At 41.1% G+C, this 20,719-nt stretch overlaps 1 protein-coding gene and 1 long non-coding RNA gene across 4 annotated transcripts in view; one reads left to right on the forward strand and one right to left on the reverse strand.

Annotated features, from left to right (window-relative positions):
• SH3GL2 (SH3 domain containing GRB2 like 2, endophilin A1) overlaps positions 1–20,719 on the forward strand; it is a 303,037-nt gene that overhangs the window by 91,347 nt on the left and 190,971 nt on the right. The window lies entirely within an intron of this gene.
• On the reverse strand, positions 2,379–9,492 carry LOC132659182 (uncharacterized). The gene is made up of 2 exons (XR_009599252.1): positions 9,255–9,492; positions 2,379–8,644 (listed from the first exon to the last, which is right to left on the reverse strand). It is a non-coding gene; the product is annotated as an uncharacterized LOC132659182 (long non-coding RNA).

Raw genomic sequence — 20,719 nt, forward strand, 5'->3', positions numbered from 1 at the left:
CAAGATTTTACTCATGCAAGTTAATATCTTATTATCCAGAGATTCTATTCTACTTCTTAACGCTCAACTTTTCACTTGAGTACTGTCTCCTATTCCACTTTTTAATTAGGTTTAACAAGCAAATTTGTTTTTCATTTAGCTCTTTTCTGCCCATGGCATCCCTTACTCTCTGTGCGTCTTTGGCCCTTTCGGAGCTCACAAATCCAAGTTCTTTAGATTTTCTACTTTTTTTGGTCTTTACCTTTACCATAAATCCAAACCAGAATTTCTAGAGAGATGCTTATAATGCTCATCATCTATTTCTTCTCTAAATTTTTTGATGTAGACATGGAAAACTCCTTTGTCTTAGCTCCAACAGAAGCTAGGAAAACTTAATTGTTTACAAAATTTAAATTGGTCAGCAGGTATTTTGTGATAATTAAGATGCATTTAATTCATTCTTTACAAGCTCTTTCAGCTACTTTCTATGTCTTAGGATATGTGCATTTAAATCCTTTAGGTACATATTAACCATAAATCACCTTAAATGAAAGAATATGTTCTAAACAGAAAGCTTATCATAAAATCTCTATATCAGTGCATTTGTCTAAATATGATTACTGTTACTCTACTTTTATGAAGCAGTGAGTTATGCTGATATCATGTGATGTGTATTTGCTTGCCCTTTATAAATTTAAATTATTGCTGTCTACTGGTTGCTGCCACAAATGATCAGATGAATTTCTATAGGCTCTTCTGACTTCTTTAGGCTCTTTCCATAGGTTATTGCAGAATAATTTGACTATTCCCCATACTTGACATTCGTTTTTATCGTCATGACTTTTGGGCATCTTCATTCATCTTTAGTTTACTGACTTTAATTTGAAATGACTCATATCACTTTGATAGATGGAAAAGCCACATTATGGTAAATAGAGATATAGGAAATTATCATACAAAAAAGAGAGTTAAGTCCTACATACTCTTCTTGCTTGAGTAAGTCCATGAGCTTGAAGTTTATTCTGCTTTTGTTAACAGGAAATTAACAAATGTTAGGCAAGCAGTGAATATCCTAACAACACACTGAAGGCTTTTTCCTTCAGAATGATTTTAAGAAGACTAAAGCAAATGATATCTTCATTGAAGGAATCAGTGTTATTGAGGACACAAGTCTGCGTCAACTGTGTTGTTTAAAACTTGCCCCCTCCCAAATTTCACTGCATAAATGGTTGACTGCTTTCTGACCTTCAGGGAATTTTCCACCCATGATGTGATTTGATCATGTATCATAAAAGGGAAGTCATTTGTTTAGAGCAGCAGTGAGTCATCTGTGCTTAATGTTCAGAAGGGAGGCAGAGGAATGCTTCAAGAGGAACTCTCGAAATCATTCAGAAAGTGGTGAAAGACTGGCCATCGTTAGTGTGCAACAGGATCAGTAGGGGCCAGGGTTTAGGAGCTCAGAAGCTTCAGATGTCCTCCTGGTTTTCCCATTCTGAGGACCTGTGAGACACTGGACAAATTGCTAATCACTTAATTTCATCTCAACCCCCACATCTCCCAATTCCTAAGTTCCACAGCTGAGGCAAGATGGACATGAATATAGGTTTTGACATTCAAGCTTCTTGTCTCGTTCCCCTCTGATTCATATCTGAATGGAGTTATTAATCATCTTTCTAAAGAACAGCTCTAACTTTGCCCCCTCCCGCCCCTACTTCAAGCTCATCAGTGATCCTGATGGCTCCCACCCTAAAGCCCTTGTCAGCCCCATGAGAGAGTTTGGAGTGTGGTCTGAGGTGTGTCCCCCGCTTAGCGTCATCTCTCACAGCTCTGCAAGCGTGTGACTGTCCTTTACCTAGTCTCTGGGCACTGCGCACACTTCCCTGCTTTTCAGCCTTCACATTGTGCTGGCCTCTGTGTGGAAACTCCCCTCCCCTGTGTTCCACTTTATAGCTGACGAATCACTGCTTCTGTTTCCAGTCTCAGCTTGATAATTTCTTAGATATCTTTCCCTCGTTTGGCGTGGGTTAAATGCCCTGCCATGTGTGATGAAAACTGCCTGGCTAGTGTGTCTCTTAAGCATAGGGCTTGACCCACTGCCCTGCTTGTTGGTTTACTTCCTCGCTGATACCCCCCTGGGTGGGTCTAAAGAAAGGAACTCTGTTTAGCTCTTCACTGTTTCCTCAATGCCTGTTCCTTGGTGGGCATTCAGTACATGCTTGTTGAATGAATGCCCCCTTACTGTTTCTTTTCTTTTTATCCATATTTGTATATCATTAATGGAGAGGGAAATGGCAACCTACTCCATTATTCTTGCTTGGAGAATCCCATGGACAGAAGAGCCTGAAGGGCTACAATCCATAGGATCGCAAAGAGTCAAACACAATTGAAGTCAGGCACAATTGAAGCAACTTAGCACATATATATTTAAAAAGGGTTATTTTGTATATGTATTTTTAAGTTCATTTCTGCTTAAAGACACATCTCATGCTTTAAGGGTTAATTTAAAAGTTAAAATATGCTTTTATAAAATTAGAAATTAAAAATAAACTTTAATGATAAAAATGGCTACCATGGTAGTTAATTCATTAATTACCCAAACCAGCCTCATAAGAACATTATTATTCCCATTTCGTAGATGAAGAAACTAAAGCACAGAGTAGTTAAATAAGTTGCCCAAGGTTACACAGCTTTGGTGGCAGAGTTAGGATTTTTGTTCAGACTGCCTAGTTTCAGAGCTGATAACAGGCAGTAAATTTCAATTATGAGCCCAATGCCAGCCTTAAATGTCAAACTAAGAGATATATGAAAATGTTTAGTAGTCAGTGAGATAAAGATGAACACTTTAATAGAAAAATAGAAACAAATATGGAAAAGCAATACAGCTTTCCCTTGTTATCCACAGGAAATTTGTACCAGGACCTCTACAGATACTAACATCCATGGAAGCTCAAGTCCCTTATATAATGGTGAGGTACAGTTTGTCTTCCATATCTGCAGGTTCTGCATCTGTGAGAACAGAGAGTTGATGGTATAGGAAAGGACTGCAAGTGGCCAGGATACAGATAAAAAAGTCGTGGAAATCAAACAGCAGTTTATGACATTCATCATTGTTTACATCAGCACGGATTAAAAGGGCTGATAACATTCTGAGTCAGCAAAGGTGTAAGTGTGTGGGCTCTCTTTTAATGGTGGGAGGGTAGATATCAGCAGTTTTCTTCCTTGTGATTCTGTTTTTAGGACTCTATTTACAGAAATGTGTGAGCTTCCAACACTTGTGTGCAGCTTAGTACACTTTTGTAGTTATTGCAGTGAAAAGCTGGAAAGAACCTCAATATTAAGTGATAAGGGATAGAGAAGTAAATTGTCTGTATCACAGAGTATCTATAGCCATTGTGTCCATAGGCAGGCATTTATCAGTGTAGGGAGGTATTTATGATGATTGCTAAGTAAGAAGAACAGACGATAAAACAGATATGCAGTAGGTCTAATGTTGGGAAAAAGAGCTGCAATAGTAATTAAAATACTCTGAGAATTTATATGCCAGGCATTTGGCTATAATGCTGAAAGATTATTTTTAAAATTAACATTTAAACAGTGGTTTTTCCTCATCAGTTGGGCTTATTGAGGAGCAGTTTGTGTTTCTGCATTTGTCTTTTGTAATTGGGCTTCCTTGGTGGCTCAGCTGGTAAAGAATCCACCTGCAGTGCAGAGACCCTGGTTCGATTCTGGGGTTGAGAAGATCCGCTGGAAAAGGGATAGACTATCCACTCCGGTATTCTTGAGCTTCCCTGGTGCCTCAGCTGGTAAAGAATCCACTTGCAATGCAGGAGACTTGGGTTCAAACGCTGGGTTGGGAAGATCCCTGGAGAAGGGGAAGGCTGCAGTATTAAATAAAATACCCTGAGAATTTATATGCCAGGCACTTTCTATAGTGCTCTAAGATTATTTTTAAAATTAACATTTAAACAGTGAGTTTTACTGGTCAGTTGGTCTTATCGAGGAGCAGTTTGTGTTTCTGCATTTGTCTTTTGTAATTAGATTTTGGTTGTGGTGGCTTAGTCACTCAGTCATGTCCAATTCTTGCAGTTCTGTGGGCTACAGCCTGACAGGCTGTTGTGCCCAAGTCACGAAATCTCCCAATGACCACCAGGGAGCCGGTATCCGATGCAAAAGCAAGAGAGTTTTTATTACCAAGCTCGAGCTGGGGCTCCCACTGGCACCGATGCAGTGGCTATAGGGAGGGAGCCCCGAGTTTGGGGTTACACTGCTTATATAGGGAATATTCAGGTGAAAGGGTAACAAAAAGGGGTGTTCAGGCTGAAGGACTACTGATTGGTTACCCTCTTCTATAGGGTCGTGTGTGGATCTCTGATTTGTTTTTTTTTTTTCACTTACACAGTGAATCATTATTTCACAAAGGTAAATCATCACTTCCAAGGTAAATCACAAATGTAAATCATTACTTCCAAGGTAAATCACAAATGTCACAAATGTAAATCATTACTTCCAAGGTAAATCACAAATCCTTGAACTTAAAGTCAGGAGGTTTATCTTAAGGGCTGATTGGCTCATGCATAGCGGGGCAAGTTTAGGCAATATCCAAAGTCTAAGTCTGTTTGCCCGGTACCTTTGCAAAATGGAGCTCTTTTACAAGATGGAGTAGCTTAGGCTCTTCATTCCCCCCTTCTCAAGGACCCAAGACAGACCCAATCATGGGTCTGTAGTTAGTCTTTTACCAGGGGTGGGTTTGTTAGGGCTGCATATTGGGACCTAAGCACCCTAAGCTGCACCATGTTGATGTGGCCTTTGATAAAGTTTATCAACTTGTTTAGTAGACATGGTCTGAAGGTGAATAGCAAGAGTAAAATGATCAGGGGCCCAGCCAGAGAAGATGAGGGTTGTGAGCCAGGGAGATGAACTGAACCAGGATTCAAACTTTTCTGTTTCTCTTTTTCTCTGACTCAGCCCTTCTCTCATCTTGGCCAGGGACTCCCTGACTATCCCCGAGTGATTCACGTAAAAACAACATTCTTCCCATAACGCAGCACATAGTCCCCCTGAGAGACTTCATACTCAAGATACGTCTTGGGAATTGGGGCGGAGGTCTCTTTCTTCTGTAACTTCTTCCTGCTGTGCATGGGCGTAGGCCTGCCTAGCAGAGCAGAAGTCTCTCTCTACCTGATCTAAGTTGGGGTTTTTCACATCTGAAACCAGCTTAAAATGGTGGTATCCAAGCCTGACACGACTCAGAAAACTCAAATGTTTAGCAATACAAGATCTAATCTGAAAATACACCCATAGCATCACCTAGTTATTTCCCAGGATATCTGAACCATAGCTACTCTATTTTGACTTTTAACTGTAACTTTTCCTTGATAGCCAAAGCAGATCTCACTGTTAATGACGTCAGTGTTTCTCTAGGTACGAGAAGATGCAAGGATTGGGATTCATAAAATCTTTTCCTGAAAAGATCTAACTATCTGAAGGCCTGTTCTGCCAGTTTTTTCCAGAGCACAGAGTGCCTCATTCCTGATTTTCACCCTGAACTCCTTTCAGGGGCGTTGAAAGTCAGCAGTTGCCGCGGCCATGATTTACTCTTTGCAGAGGTAGATGGCGAGTGTCAGTCTTCAGTTGGCAGAGCCCCTTTGTGCTCATAAACTTGACCATGATTTTGAAGGGGGCATTTCATGACTATTTTATCCCATGATGCTGAGAATGTCCATTCTCAGGTTTGGCAAAGATTCTGTTGACAGGCCACTCAGTGTGCTGTTACTGGACTAGGCCATAAAACAGTATCCAAAATTCTCTGGACCACCTGTCTTACTAGCTTCTTGGTCCAGGAAAATGTTTCCTCTTGTTGCTTCTTCCCATGTCTAGAGTTACACTATTACCATCATTGATCTCATATGGGACTATATATTATTCTATTAGAGGCCTCACACACATATTTGACAGTGTAAGAAACAGCAATTCTGTAAAACAGGTGAAATACAAATAACATAGCCAGCAGTATTAGTAAAGTCACAAGTAAGACTTATGTTATGAACTTCCATTAGACGTAGCCCAGTATATCTTCAGGTTCTCTGACTTAGTCTGCCCTGTAGAATCTTTATCTTCCAGGGAAATTATATATTGGCACCATCTATAAGGCACATAGCCCAGTTTTCCAGTGTTGCTAGACTGATTATCTTTAGTATGATTTATTTATTTTTTTTCCCCAACTCAGAGGAGACTTTAAATCTAAATTACTGTAGCCTGGTGTTATCTATATAAATCCATCCCATAGTTGTGGGAGATTTTCCTCTCCTTTGTGGAAACTTTTCTTGTTCTGATTGAGCTTGGGTAATAGAACACAAAACCCTCAAATTTATAGCCAGAGTCAGAGCAGGCATTATTAATTGGCCCGGTGAGGGGATCCTGTCTAGTAATATCACAGTGACCTGAATATGACTATAATTTTTTAAGTAAATTTTCTCAGGGCCAACCAGTTAGAGTCTGGTAGTAGAGAAATTTACCAAGGTAACCCAGAACTAGACACAGGTAATTGGCCACAAACCCAACAATTGGATTGATTTTTAAAACTAGCTTAGGATCAGGCCTGTGATAGAAAAGCATTTGACTTATATGCAAAGGTCTAAGAAGTCAAGAAAACATAAGTGATCATACGAATCAGGTCCAGCATCTCGGGGAAGCTGTCTACCTCTGATGTCGTCGTCTTCTCATCCTGGTGTAGTGTAGTTTTCCTGATAAAAAAGTCCTTCCATCATTGTTGGAGACAGTCCCTTAAATTATGTCTTTTTCCAGTCCTGGTTGCAGGTCATGAGGCATCTGATCTTCATTCAAAGATAGATTACTGAGATAAGCTTCAGAAACAAACTTAGGGTGTTCTTCAAGAATTCAATTAAATTTTACATTAATATCACATAACACAGCAAAGAACTATCTAAGAGATGAGTCTTACTAGGTGTAGACCTCCATTAACTGGTATTTAACATCTTGAAATATCTTTTTCTCCTTAAAGTTACCCTTATTTTTATTAAATATAACCAAATTAAGGCTAGTTTGTTTGCAAAATAGGTCTGTTCTCACTAATTTTGGTCTGATGATTTTTATACCTATAATTGATTATAGGCTTTTTATTTTTCTGAAACATTTGTAGAGTCTCAGACTGAACTTTTAAAATAAAACAGGGCTGGGAAACTCACACCAAAGGCTTACCACAGATTTTGCCTAACAAATCTAGGTGAATTCTTCCCTTTTTAAGGTCTCAAAAATTTCTTGAGATTTTTGTACCCATGAGATAACCTTCCTAACTCATTTGATAAACTTACTGGAAACCTAAGAACTTCCAATTTTTGCAGGAGTCAGATAGAAAATATAATTGTTTTGTTTATAACATTTAATTTTACCAAAGTATTGTCATATTTAGTTTGAGGGGAAGATTTTCCCTACTCCCTGAAAACATAAGATTCAAACCCATAATTTTTCAGATAGAAATCTTAAAAGTTATAAGCATATTCACGGGTTCATTCAGTCCTTTTGTTAACTTTTGTGAAGTCATCAGGTTCTCCATTAAAATACCAGGACATATCAGAATGTTAAAAACTCCACATAATTTCTAGGATATCTGTATTAGTAATTTTACCATACATTATAACATGAGCGGATCTATTACTCATTTGATAATATTTTCCATGTAATTTAACCAACCAGATAAACAGTTTAATATCTCTCTTTGGGATGTTCCAGGGGCCCTCTGAAGCATCCCAAAGTTAGCTAGGATCAAAAGAACTTCAAAAGAGTTCTATTTAGGAAGCTTTCTTAATAGAGTTCATATAAAAGCTCATATCTCATTTACATTTTTTAGAAGTTTTTTTTCACTTGAGGTAATTTCCTTGTTGACAAACTTGTAACAGATATAATATTTAACTTATATTAAACCTAGGTACAATGAAAATATTCTACTTAACATTAATTACTCTAAGACATGTCTATATTAAATAGGTCAACAAACAAACATTAATATCAGGTATTTAACATTAAATATTTCCCAGTTCACATGAACCCGGAATTTATTGTTTAATTTAGAATTACTTGATTTGTACGCACTTACCTTTTTTTAAGCCAAATAAATAGAGCTCATATACAAATTAACCTCAAAAATATTACCCAGAGACAGAGACATACCAAGATATATTTAGACAGACACAGTGCAAGATCTAGCTTCAAGTCTTTTTTTTCTTTTTTTCCTTAGTGTCAGGAGTTAGAGATGGTTGATCCCAGGTCTCCCTTATTGCAGGCAGACGCTTTAACCTCGGCTCCACCAGGGAAGCACTTAAATACAAGAAAACAGTCCCTCAGAAAACCTCCTATAGAGACACAGAACTTCAGATCTAAGTACTAACATCAAAGATTTCAAGGGAGGAAAGTAAGCCAGGTTGAAAAAGGAAGGGGGAGGATTCCTTATCAGGATCTCCTGTCATAAAACAACTCATGCAAATGGTTACTATGGTGCCTGGCCAGGGTGGGCGGTTTCAATCAGTGTGCTTCCCCTAACAATTCCCCCCTGTAAGATGGGGTATAACGGCGCCGTGGGTCCAGTTTTCCTGGGTTCCTTCAGATTCTCTCCCACCTGTGTCACCAACACCCGAGTGGTAGAAAGTTCCTGTTGAGGCAAAAAAAAAATGTTACCCAAGGAGGGGAGTGTACTATGATATTTTCCCACACTACGATATAGGGCACTTGGTCAGGGTGTCCAGCCTGTGGTCAGAGGATGATATCTCGGAGTCGGTGCGCAGTTTCCAAGTAAACGTGCCTTCTGAAGGCCAGCCCACATGGAACAATGGCCATTCTGTGCTGCAAAAAGTAATTAGTTTATCTTTCTTAGTTTTAACACTGAGGTCACGGGTGCCCTTTTTGACCTCTTTAAAATACTCAGTCATCAGAGATAGAGGAGTAGGGCTAGATTGACGTTGCCCCATCGTTCCTGGATCAGTCAGGCATTGGTAAATTAACACAAACAACACAGATAGCCACACAGACAGACAGAGAGACAGAAAAAACGAACCTTCAGGAGTCCAGAGGCAAAACTGAAAGCAGGACAGCAGCCTCCGGCCGTACAGCGGGAGCGAACCGCTGTTGTCAACAGAGCACAGGGGCTCTCCGTCCCCTTCCGGAGGGTCAGGGACATCTCCCAACGACCCCCACTGGTGACCTGTCGGCACGTCCGCCTGAGTCATATACCGGTCTCAGAAACTAGGCCTTATCAAACTTACTGGTTATAGGTAACTCTCCGTATTCGTCTTCCCGTGGAGCTGATGGGAGATCCCGGACGAGCCCCCAAATGTTGTGCCCAAGTCGCGAAATCTCCCAATGACCACCAGGGAGCCGGTATCTGATGCAAAAGCAAGAGAGTTTTTATTACCAAGCTCGAGCTGGGGCTCCCACCACCGACGCAGCGGCTATAGGGAGGGAGCCCCGAGTTTTGGGTTACACTGCTTATATAGGGAATATTCAGGTGAAAGGGTAACAAAAAGGGGTGTTCAGGCTGAAGGACTACTGATTGGTTACCCTCTTCTATAGGGTCATGTGTGGATCTCTGATTTGGTTTTTTTTTTCACTTACACAGTGAATCATTATTTCACAAAGGTAAATCATCACTTCCAAGGTAAATCACAAATGTAAATCATTACTTCCAAGGTAAATCACAAATCCTTGAACTTAAAGTCAGGAGGTTTATCTTAAGGGCTGATTGGCTCATGCATAGCGGGGCAAGTTTAGGCAATATCCAAAGTCTAAGTCTGTTTGCCCGGTACCTTTGCAAAATGGAGCTCTTTTACAAGATGGAGTAGCTTAGGCTCTTCAAGGCTCCTCTGTCCATGGAATTCTCAGGCAAGAATACTGGAGTGGGTTTCTATTCCCTTCTCCAGGGGATCTTCCCAACCCACGGATCGAACCTGGCTCTCCTGCATTGGCAGGCAGATTCTTTACCATGGAGCCACCAAGGAAGTTTTATATATCAGTGAATTTTCTTTCCACTCCATCATCCTTACTTCTTATTCCCATCCTCACTTCCTCAGGTTAAATTAAAAACAAGGAATAGAAGAATCTTGCAAGTCATCATGGGAGCAAACCCAGTTTCCTAGCTGGGAACCATCAGTCTATATAGGTTTGCTCTGTTTAGCCTAAGAGCATTGCAGTGCCTGCTTCACCCTCCATAGGGTCCTAAATTAAATCGTGCTGCTTGGGTTTCTTCTGAATGCTTGGCTGCTTTTCCTGTTTCTTCAAAAAGGTAGAGGCCTCATGGGTAAGAAGGCTGCTAATGACATTTGCTGCCATTTCTTAATGACTTCCCCCGCCCAGATCCCTAGTCTTATCCTTAGGAAGGACAATGCCAGGGCTTTGACTCTGGTTTGAGTAACAGGAAGGAGGGCAGGTAGGACATGTCAAGTATAAAAGTGCTTCTGCAACATGCTTTCAGTCCTGGTGCACACTGAGCAGTCTCATTCTGCAGCCGCTATACCGGGGATCTCCGGGGCATCTGCCCCTTCTTAGCTTCTCAGCAGAAGGCCTGCGGGCAGTGCCTCCCAGCAAAGAAGAATGAAGCATGATAGAGACAGTCACAGAAGATAGACATTCTGAGTGATCTTCACTGAACACGAATACACAGTTCTATTAACATTATTTCATGGGCTTCTGTTAAAGATAGAAAATGTAGAGTTTAGGAGGGTATGCGTAGAAGAAAAATAATACCTTCTTCTTTCCACCCCAGCAAAATAGAACAGAATGGAAAAACCTTGATCAGAAAACACAGCCTAAGAAATGAGATGGCCAGGCCACTCTCAGCTTCCTCCCAGAGAGGCTTTGCCTGGCAGGATCAACTGGGGCACTGAGGGTTGCTTCTGATTGGGTACAAGTGTGACTTTATGGGTGGTTTGGCCTTCTGGGCCTGGCACTCTAATGGATTCAATGAAAAGTGCTTCAAGCTCTGGGACAGATAGGCTGTGAAGTCATTTCTGGATTAGAGCTTGTTCCAGCCTTTGCAGAATTGCTTTAAATTTCTGGAATCAATATTAGTTTGTAAATTGAGAAATAAGAGTTGAAGACTCTGCCTCAAGAAATTTATTTTCTGGCACAGTCATCCTGCATTTACTAAACTGATGCTTTACTTGCTGCAGAACTTCAGATTTGGTCGTCATAAGTATTTTTTGACTTGAACCTTAAACATACCCCTGAGTAAGAGTGAGTTTTGAGTTAAGGTGTATGTAGCATAATCGAACTTTATTATCTATACATTCTGTACTGTGCCCTTTTTAGGTGTTTCTCTGAAGAGTGGAAGAGTTGTGCAGGACATTTCTCTTGGAATTGGGCATTACTGGTGGAAGATAAGGTGTGAGTCTATTTGAGTTGTGAATTTTTTTTAGAGCAGGATATTAAAATATGCTTTAACAAGATACTCAATGAATTATCTTGATTTTAAAACTTTCAATGCAAGATGCATTCTTATTTGTATCAGTACATTAGTCTCTTATTCCTGAGTGGACTGTGGGAATCCTAAAGTCTTGGTTTATAAAGTACCCATGGACTGGAAAAAGGTGTGCAGTTCTGTTTCTGGGGATTACATTATTTCACTTTCTTTATACTTTTGAGTATGATTTATCTTTGACTCATGCTTCATTTAGTAGTGATTCATCACCCTAGCCTAGCATCTCTGCAAGTAGTTTAAGACCTCTTAACACTATTGCAGTGGTTCCTAAACCTGGCTGCGTCAGTCACACCTAGTTCTTACTTCATGGGAATCTGAAATAGATCTCAGGAGGGGCATAGACATTACAATTAAAAAACTCGAAAACCCATAACCAGCTTCTCATTTTCAAGGACTGCTGTGTCCGAAGAATCTTCTGTTAATACATAGAACATGGGAGAAACATACCTACTGAGACCACATAAGCTTAAGAAATATTGGAAACGAAGTTAAGCATGTTTCTGTACTGCAGAATTTCCTGAGTCTAACCATCATGAATGTTTGGAATTCTTAAAGCAGGGTATGACTGTGAATAGCTGATTTACTAATCCTTCCGCCTGTTTCCTTTCCACACTCCTTCTATTCTTTCCTTTTTCCCTGCATTCATTTTTTTTGAAAAAAGAAAATAAAAAAAAAGATTTGTTGCAGATTACCCATATATGAAATAGTAGTTCTTCAGAAGTTCCTAAAGTTTGGTTTTGATATATGATTTCTTAAGTGGAGGCATCGTCTGTATTTTGAAATAAGTGTTAGAGTCTTTTCAATAATCCCTTCTACCAAATGAAAGGTCTTTATTTAATGTGTCGATTAATTAGATCATTATGATTTGGCTCATGAGTAAACTACTCAGATACATGATTTTCTGACATCCATCCCGGGAAACTCACATTAACTTTTTTCCTCTTTGTTGATGCATATGAAGTGACACCATAAGATTTTGTAGTGTATATATACTTATTTTACTATTGTAACACCTCTCTACGGAAAAGGCATGTTGATGCTGAACCACTTATAATAACATATGAGAAAATGGAGTCTGAGTACCTTGCCTGTAGTTTCTCCAAAGGTGATGGTGTTAGGAGAGTGTGGCCCAAATTTGTTATGCACCCTTCCTGCCAATCAGCAGGACGTTTGTGCCTAAACCACCAAGAGCGGTGCCATATGTGTTGATGGAGGCTGTGCGGGATCAGCAGGGAGAGAAGCAATATAGGAGTGTGATGTTCTCAAAATGCTGCAAGAGGCAACGTCTATAGATAGATGGCTTGCCCCTGCCAAAAAGCCCTTTGCAAATACAGAAACCCTTTCCCTTCTCACATTAGAACTTAAAAATATGCAGTCATAGGTTTTTCAGAAATATTAGGAGGAATGAGGGCTTTCTTGGTGGTTCAGAAGGTAAAGAATCTGTCCGCAAGGCAGGAGACCCTGGTTAGATCCCTGGGGTGGGAAGATCCCCTGGAGAAGGGAATGGCAACCCACTCTAGTATTCTTGCCTGGAGAATTCCTGGACAGAGGAGCCTGGTGGGCTACAGTCTATGGGGTCACAAAGGGTTGGACACCGCTGAGCGACTAAAGCTTTTTCACTAGGAGCATTGAGGATTAAGCATGTAAAGTTTTTTTGGTAACATTGTGTATTATCTTTATTTAATAAACCATGGTGCTGTTGAGTTGCAAATATGGCAGTGCAAAGGCCTTTAGCCACTTAAGCTTTGTGGTTCTGATTTAATATTTGATGTTTTTAATACATGGGAGCTGTCTTTGCACAGTTGACAATGCTTGTCCCTTGGGTGAGTGCAGTTGCTTAGAACTGGGCCTCCTCTAAGGGAAGCAGACTTTACTCTAGTCCATGCTCCCATTTGGTGTTATAGGCTTCTTGATTACAATGACTTCATCCTATGTCGTATAGTCTCACATTTGTATCGAGGTTTCTAATCATGTGGAATTTTCTTTTCTGATGCCAAACCTCTCCCCATCAAACACTGGTAATGTCTGTTATTTTTTGGCTGCATCCTGGGCATGTGGGATCTCAGTTCCCTGGGGCATCAGACCTAAGCTGCCTGCAGTGGAAGCGTGGAATCTTAACCACTGGACTGCCAGGGAAGTCCCTGGAATGTCCATTTTGAAATGCTGTGGGCATTCCTCAGACAGTCCACACCCCCTACCCCCACCATCCTGGTTCAACCTGTGACTTGACATCTTTCCTGCCTCCAGTCAGGTCACGTTTTAGCCAGAGAGATCCAAAGCTACATATATCCTTGACACATCTGTGCTTGAAACCTTCCAATGACCTCTGGTTGCAGAGACTAAAATCCAAAATCATGAGCTGCAGGGCCTGCCTGAGCTGTTCCTTGCCTCTCCTTCCTGATTGGCAGTGTCCGCTCACACCGTGCTGTGGTCATCCATCTGTCTTACAAACAGTGGGCCTTGAGTTGATTACCTGCCAGGTCTGTGCTGAGTCCTGAGTGCAGAGAGTTGAATAAAATACTCATTTCCTGCCTTCACGGAACTGGCAGTGTAATGTGGGAGACAGACTGATAATCGTGCAGATATATACTTACACCTGGTCACAAATGCAAAGGAGAAACGCTTGGGTGCTATGACGGGGTGGGCGGTGGGATGGGGTCATACTTGACATCGTGTTGTGGAGAGAGACCCTACTGGAGATCAGCCTGCAGGACAGTCCATGGTGCTCATCAGGGACAGCAAGGGAAGCTCTTCCCAGCAGAGACAGCTCCAGGTGTGAGAAAGGAAGCGCGTTTGCTCGTGAAGAGGCAGTGATGGTTTCACCAGCACCTGCATGTGTTCATTCAGAAAGGGTAGCCCTGAGGTCAGTGCTACTTGTCATTTTACTGAAGCCAAGATCTTAGAGCATCTCTAGCTGGAGTAATTCCTATTGAAAAATAAGATCCTGTATAGTGATTTACAGCATCAGCTTTCTTATCAAAGATGGTATCTCTGGCTTTTCAGAAGTGAGTGATCATAGAGTGTCTCTCTGAGGACAGGAATTTAAACCGAGATGTTGGAGGTGAGAGGAAACCAGCCCTTTGTGAAGCTGCCCACGGCACAGGCAGACGTGGGGCTAGCAGCCGGGCCTCTTGGCTGCCCTGTGTGCCCACCCTCCTGTCGCCCTGGGGCACTTTACCCTTACTCATCCCTGGGCCCTTAATTCGAATGCTACTTCTTGGAGGCCCCTTCCATGATCTGCTAGACTGGATGAGGTTCTCCTCTAGTCTGTTTACTGTGGTTCATTGTTGTGTATTAATTTTGTGGCCCTTTGGTTAAATGTTTATCTCCTTCTTTGGTCTCTAAATTCCTGAAGGCAGGGATCAAATTTCTCTTTGCTGACTTTTGAGGGTGACTTTGGTGACTTTTGATGTTAAGGATAAGTAACATAAAAATAGTGCTTATCATTTAGCTTAACCTCATTTAAAAAACCTATGAGGTAGATACTGTTATACCCATTTTACTGATGAGGAAACTAAGGCACAGAGAGGTTAAGGGTCTTATCCAAAGTAACACAGCTATTAAGTGAAATAAATCAGGCAGAGAAAAGACAAATACTCTATACTATCACTTAGATGTGGAATCAAAATAATAAAACAAACTAGTGAATATAACAAAACAGAATCAGACTCACAGATATAGAGCACAAACTACTAGTGATTACCAATGGGGAGAGGAAAGAAGGGAGGGGAAAGAGAGGGGTAGAGGATTAAGAGGTAAAAACTGTATATATAAAATATAAATAAGCTACCAGGATATATAGTATGACATAGGAGTATGGGCAATGGCAACCCAATCCAGTACTCTTGCCTGGAAAATCCCATGGATGGAGGAGCCTCGTAGGCTGCAGTCCATGGGGTCGCTAAGAGTCAGGCACGACTGAGCGACTTTACTTTCACTTTTCACTTTCATGCATTGGAGAGGGAAATGGCAACCCACTCCAGTGTTCTTGCCAGGGAGAGAGGAGTCTAGTGGACTGCCGTCTATGGGGTCGCACAGAGTTGGACATGACTGAAGCAACTTAGCAGCAGCAGCAGCAGGAGTATAGCCAATATCTGATAAAAGCTATAAATAAAATATAACCTTTAAAATTGTGAATCACTATGCTATACACCTGAAACATATAATATTGTACATTAGTAATACCTCAATAAAAATAAATAAAAATGAACAGAAATAGTAACAGCTATTAATGGTGAAGGCAGAATTTGCCACTGGCAGTCCATCCTTTGGATGCTAGAATAGACTTTAAATCAGTCCAGTCTTAACATTTGATTTATTCAGTTGGTGGAGTGGAATACAAAGTTCAGTGGTAAGTGGTATATGTGTACTGTGGTAATTTGGTATATGATAAAGGCAGTTTTTCAAAATGATAGAGAAAACAATGGGTTATTCTGTAAATAGTGTTTGGATAGTTGTCTATCCATTTGGAATGCTGGATCCTTTAATCACATTTATACTGGAATAGATTGTAGGTGATTGGAATGTATAAAGGTAAAAGAATATTAAGTGGTAAAAGCAAAATAGGGCTTCCCTGGTGGCTCAGCTGGTAAAGAATCCACCTGCAATGAGGGATACCTGGGTTCGATCCCTGGGTTGGGAAGATCCCCTGGAGAAGGGAATGGCTACCCACACCATATTCTGGCCTGGAGAATCCCATGGAGTGTATAGTCCATGGGGTTGCAAAGAGTCAGACACGACTGAGTGACTTTCACAAACACAAAAGGAAAATATGGGTTCTCTTGAACTGGAGATTACTATTTCTCTGTGCTATTCAGGAGGTCCTTGTTGGTTATCTGTTTTATATGTGAAAATGTTAGTTGCTCAGTTGTGTCTGACTCTTTGTGACCCCATGGACTGTAGCCCACTAGGCTCCTCTGTTCATGGGTTTTGCCAGGAAAGAATACTGGAGTGGGTAGCCATTCCATTCTCCAGGGGATCTTCTGGACACAGGGATTGAAGCTGGCTCTTCTGCATTGCAGGCGGATGCCTTACCTTCTGAGCCACCAGGGAAGCCCTGTTTTATATGTAGCAGTGTGTGTATATTAACCCCAAACTCCTAATTTGTCCCTCTACCTCCTTTCCCCTTTAGTAACCATAGTATTTAAATTCTTATAATACTTGTTCTTTTGGTTCCTATAAATGCTATTCCTAGTTTGTTCTTAGCCAGTGTATTAGGGAGGTTTGAAATAGTCAGGATACTGAACAGAAAGTAAAAACCAAAGTAGGAAATGGGGTTCAGAAGCATTTTCATTAAAATTGCATGAATACTGGAGTTTATTCGACAGCACAAAGCCTTCCTGAATGAATTGGATCAATGTTTAATGGAAACACAGCTTTTTAAGCATCACTGTTCTTAAACTCTGTTTTTAATTAAATGTGCTATGTTCTTTAGTCTTAAAAGGTGGAGTAACTAAGACAAAAGAGGGGAAGAAACGAAACCACCAGCATCAAAGATAACAGTATAATGTTGGAGGGAGAATTTCAAACAAACTATCCCCATGCACACCTCCCTCAGAGATAATGTTAAACAGCACAGTTTGTTCAGATTCTGATCTTTTCTCAGATCTTCAGAGAACAGTTTAATAAAACATTAATTATGTAGCAGCCCTACATACACTGTAGACAGGAATAATCTAGCTACATAATTTTGCTAATGATAAATCTGCAGTATGCTATTTCTGTCCTGTTGTAAGATATGTGTTCTTTAGTGACTAGGGTTAGGCTGATTTCAGATCCTTAAGCAGCATTTGATATCCAGCACTCTTACCTGGTTTGGTGAGTATCACTGTTTTTGATTCTTTGGTAATAGACTTTCAAGAATGGTTTTATGATAATCTACAATGTGTGGACACGTTGGAGATTTTTCAGATAATCTTTACACATTGAACAGTGAGGGAGCACTGGAAGGCAGAGCATAGGGAAGAATGGGATAAATTGTCTGCGTAGGTGAAAAGTGCTGTGTGAATTTAGGGTTTGCTGCTGCTGCTAAGTCACTTCAGTCGTGTCCGACTCTGTGCAACCCCATAGACGGCAGCCCACCAGGCTCCCCTGTCCCTGGGATTCTCCAGGCAAGAACACTGGAGTGGGTTGCCATTTCCTTCTCCAGTGCATGAAAGTGAAAAGTGAAAGTGAAGTCGCTCAGTCGTGTCAATTTAGGGTTTAGGATATGGAAATTGTAATACGTTGTTGGAACTGCAGGAGGTAACAGATACATGTGATTTTTTTCTTAATTATTTTTTCATTTTTCTTTACCTCTGTGATAGCCTGCTTGGTGTCAGCACTTTTAGATGTGAACATCAATCATGTGCATCCTGACATAGACTGGCGATTCAATTCAAATGATAGTATACATGTTAGTATTGATGTTGCTCTGTATAATCGGCTCCAGTTTCATCCATCTCATCAGAACTGATTCAAATGGACGTCCTTATCCATTCATCTGCTGATGGACATCTAGGTTGTTTCCATGTCCTGGCTATTATAAACAGTGCTTGAACATTTATGTGTCTTTCAATTCTCTGTATGCCCTTGCTTCAACATCACTCATTTTGATGAGGCCAGTCACAAAAATCTACCTCAGCACTTTAAACCATCTTACTGGTGCATCACCTGAGCTTTTCTTTCTGCATGTTGTTGTATGTTCACCTTTATCACACTGCTCAGCATCTTCATCCCATTTAGGTCCTGTTAGGGGGTTTTCGTTGTTTTTCTTTGATTTGTGAAACTCATGGTGTCTTAAGTAAGATCATATTCTTTAATCCGAACCAATCTATTACCAAAGTTCAGTTCAGTTCAGTCGCTCAGTCGTGTCTGACTCTTTGCGACCCCATGAATCGCAGCACGCCAGGCCTCCCTGTCCATCACCAACTCTCGGAGTCCACCCAAACCCATGTCCATTGAGTCGGTGATGCCATCCAACCATCTAATCCTCTGTCGTCCCTTTCTCCTCCTGCCCTCAATCTTTCGCAGCATCAAGGTCTTTTCAAATGAGTCAGCTCTTCGCATCAGGTGGCCAAAGTATTGGAGCATATAGCAAAATGGGTGAAAGGTGGAAAAAAATAAACATAGGGCTTAATGTTCAGAGGACATTTTTAGACTTAGAAGCAGCTCACTGCTTTCCATGAAACGGTTGAGTGTAATTAATGGCTCATGTTTCCCTCTTTGGCTGACTGTTTTTATTTAAAGGATGAAATGCTGGTTTTAACTGCACATACTTATGTGTACATATGCATGTCTGTGTGTCTGGCTTTCCTGGTGGCACTAGTTGTAAAGAACCTGCTTGCCAGTGCAGGAGACATAAGAGGCCTGGGTCCTATCCCTGGGTTGGGAAGATTCCCTGGATGGCAACCCATCCAGTATTCTTGCCTGGAGAATCTCATGGATAGAGGAGCCTGGTGGGCTACATAGAAAAGAGCTGGACAAGACTGAAGCGACTTAGCATGCACGTCTATGTATATATTTGGTTCTGTAGGATCGAAAGGAATGTGATTATTTTGTCTGAGGGCTATATGGATAGTATTTCCTTTATCTATCTCTTATAAAATGTCTTGTTTAGTTGCTACAGAAATCAAGTCTTTTTCCCATAGTAGCTTCAGAAAAGTGAAGTGATATATAAAACTAAACCATGACAGTAAGTAAATTTAAAAATAAATGAATATAGAGGAGAAATCCAGTGAGTTGGTTAAATCACACTGTTAATTTTCATGTACTTTGGAATGCTCAAGTAGAGCCAGAAGTAGTTTTTCTTAGATCATTTAAGTTTATTGGGTGACTGCTGAATTCTCAGAGTTTGGATGTGGCCATGGGGGAAAGAATGTCCTTGTGAGCATCTGTCTATATTGGGTTTGATTCTGTCAAATGGTTATAAGTAGTTCTGGTTCAAGTAGCTAAGAAGAGAAATGGTCAGGCTTGGGAACTGTGAGTTGTGTTTTTAAGCTGGGAGTTTTACAGATCATTTGACATATGTGAAACTGAGACCTTACCATTTTAAGAGCATCCGAGAAAGCCTTCTGGCTTACCTTGATGAAATCCAACTTTTCCTTCCCAGACTGTCTCGCATCTTTTTGAAAACCAAATTGGCATTCTTTATATAAAAACTGCAGAACTCTGTTTATTGGTGGGAGGACTTAAGAGGAAAAGATTGAAGAAAGACAGTCAGATATCCTTGATTTCTCCTCTGGACATGAGGTAGAATGCTCTTGATGCCCCAGCACCCTTCATCAGGATCAGGATAGCTGGAGACAGAAATGATCTTAATTCATGGGACCATGACTTAAAATGGGATTGCTTGTTTTTTATAAAAAATATTGCTTGCAGTAGTCTTTGCATTTGCTCTCAGTGTATTATTTAACAAGCTGGGTCTGCCCGTCCTCTCTCTTGCCCTGAGGCTTGGCTTCTGACACACTGCAGTCATCCCTTGGCACTGGAGGGTGTTAGTTCCAGGATTCTGCCCCCACCCCCCCATCCCCCCCACACTCAGATACCAGAATCCATGGATGCTCATGTCCTTTATACAAAATGCCCCATGCAGCTGGTTCTCCACAGTCACAGGTTCTGCATCCGTGGATCTGGAGGGCAGACTGCACTTCAGCCCATTTGTCTTCCCCAAGATGCATTGTCACATGTAAGGATGTTACTTTAGCTTATTTGCCTTAAAATCCTGCTCAGTGGTATCGGTTTAACTGCTCTTACATGAACTCTTTTTGTTATACTTAGGGAGTTTGTGGTAGGTCAGAGTTGAAGTCAGTTAATTTTATGGGTAGGTGGGGTGAAGCATACGGAACTATCTCTGATTGGGTGCATTTCATCCAAAACATTTTTATGTAACTTTGGCTTCCCTCTTTCCAAGTGTTTTGTAGGGCTTCTACTGGAGAGGTCACCAGCTGCTTCTCTCTTTCACCCTTGCCTCCACGAGGTTGGCTGGTCTGATGAAGACTGTCACAGTGGTGGCTCTTGCCCTTCAGCTGAGACCTGACCCCTCTTTAGGAGGAGCCTGGTCCCACAGGGACACAGCAGTGTCCAGTGTGCTAGCTTCTCAGTTGTGTCTGACTCTTTGTGACCCCGTGGACTGTAGCCCTGCAGGCTCCTCTGTCCATGGAATTCTCCAGGCATGCATACTGGACTGGGTAGCCATTCCCTTTCCCAGGGGATCTTCCTGAACCAGGAATCGAACCCAAGTCTCTTGCATTGCAAGCAGATGCTTTACCATCTGAG

Source organism: Ovis aries, chromosome 2 (genome assembly GCF_016772045.2).
Source record: "Ovis aries strain OAR_USU_Benz2616 breed Rambouillet chromosome 2, ARS-UI_Ramb_v3.0, whole genome shotgun sequence".
Taxonomy (NCBI): Eukaryota; Metazoa; Chordata; class Mammalia; order Artiodactyla; family Bovidae; genus Ovis; species Ovis aries.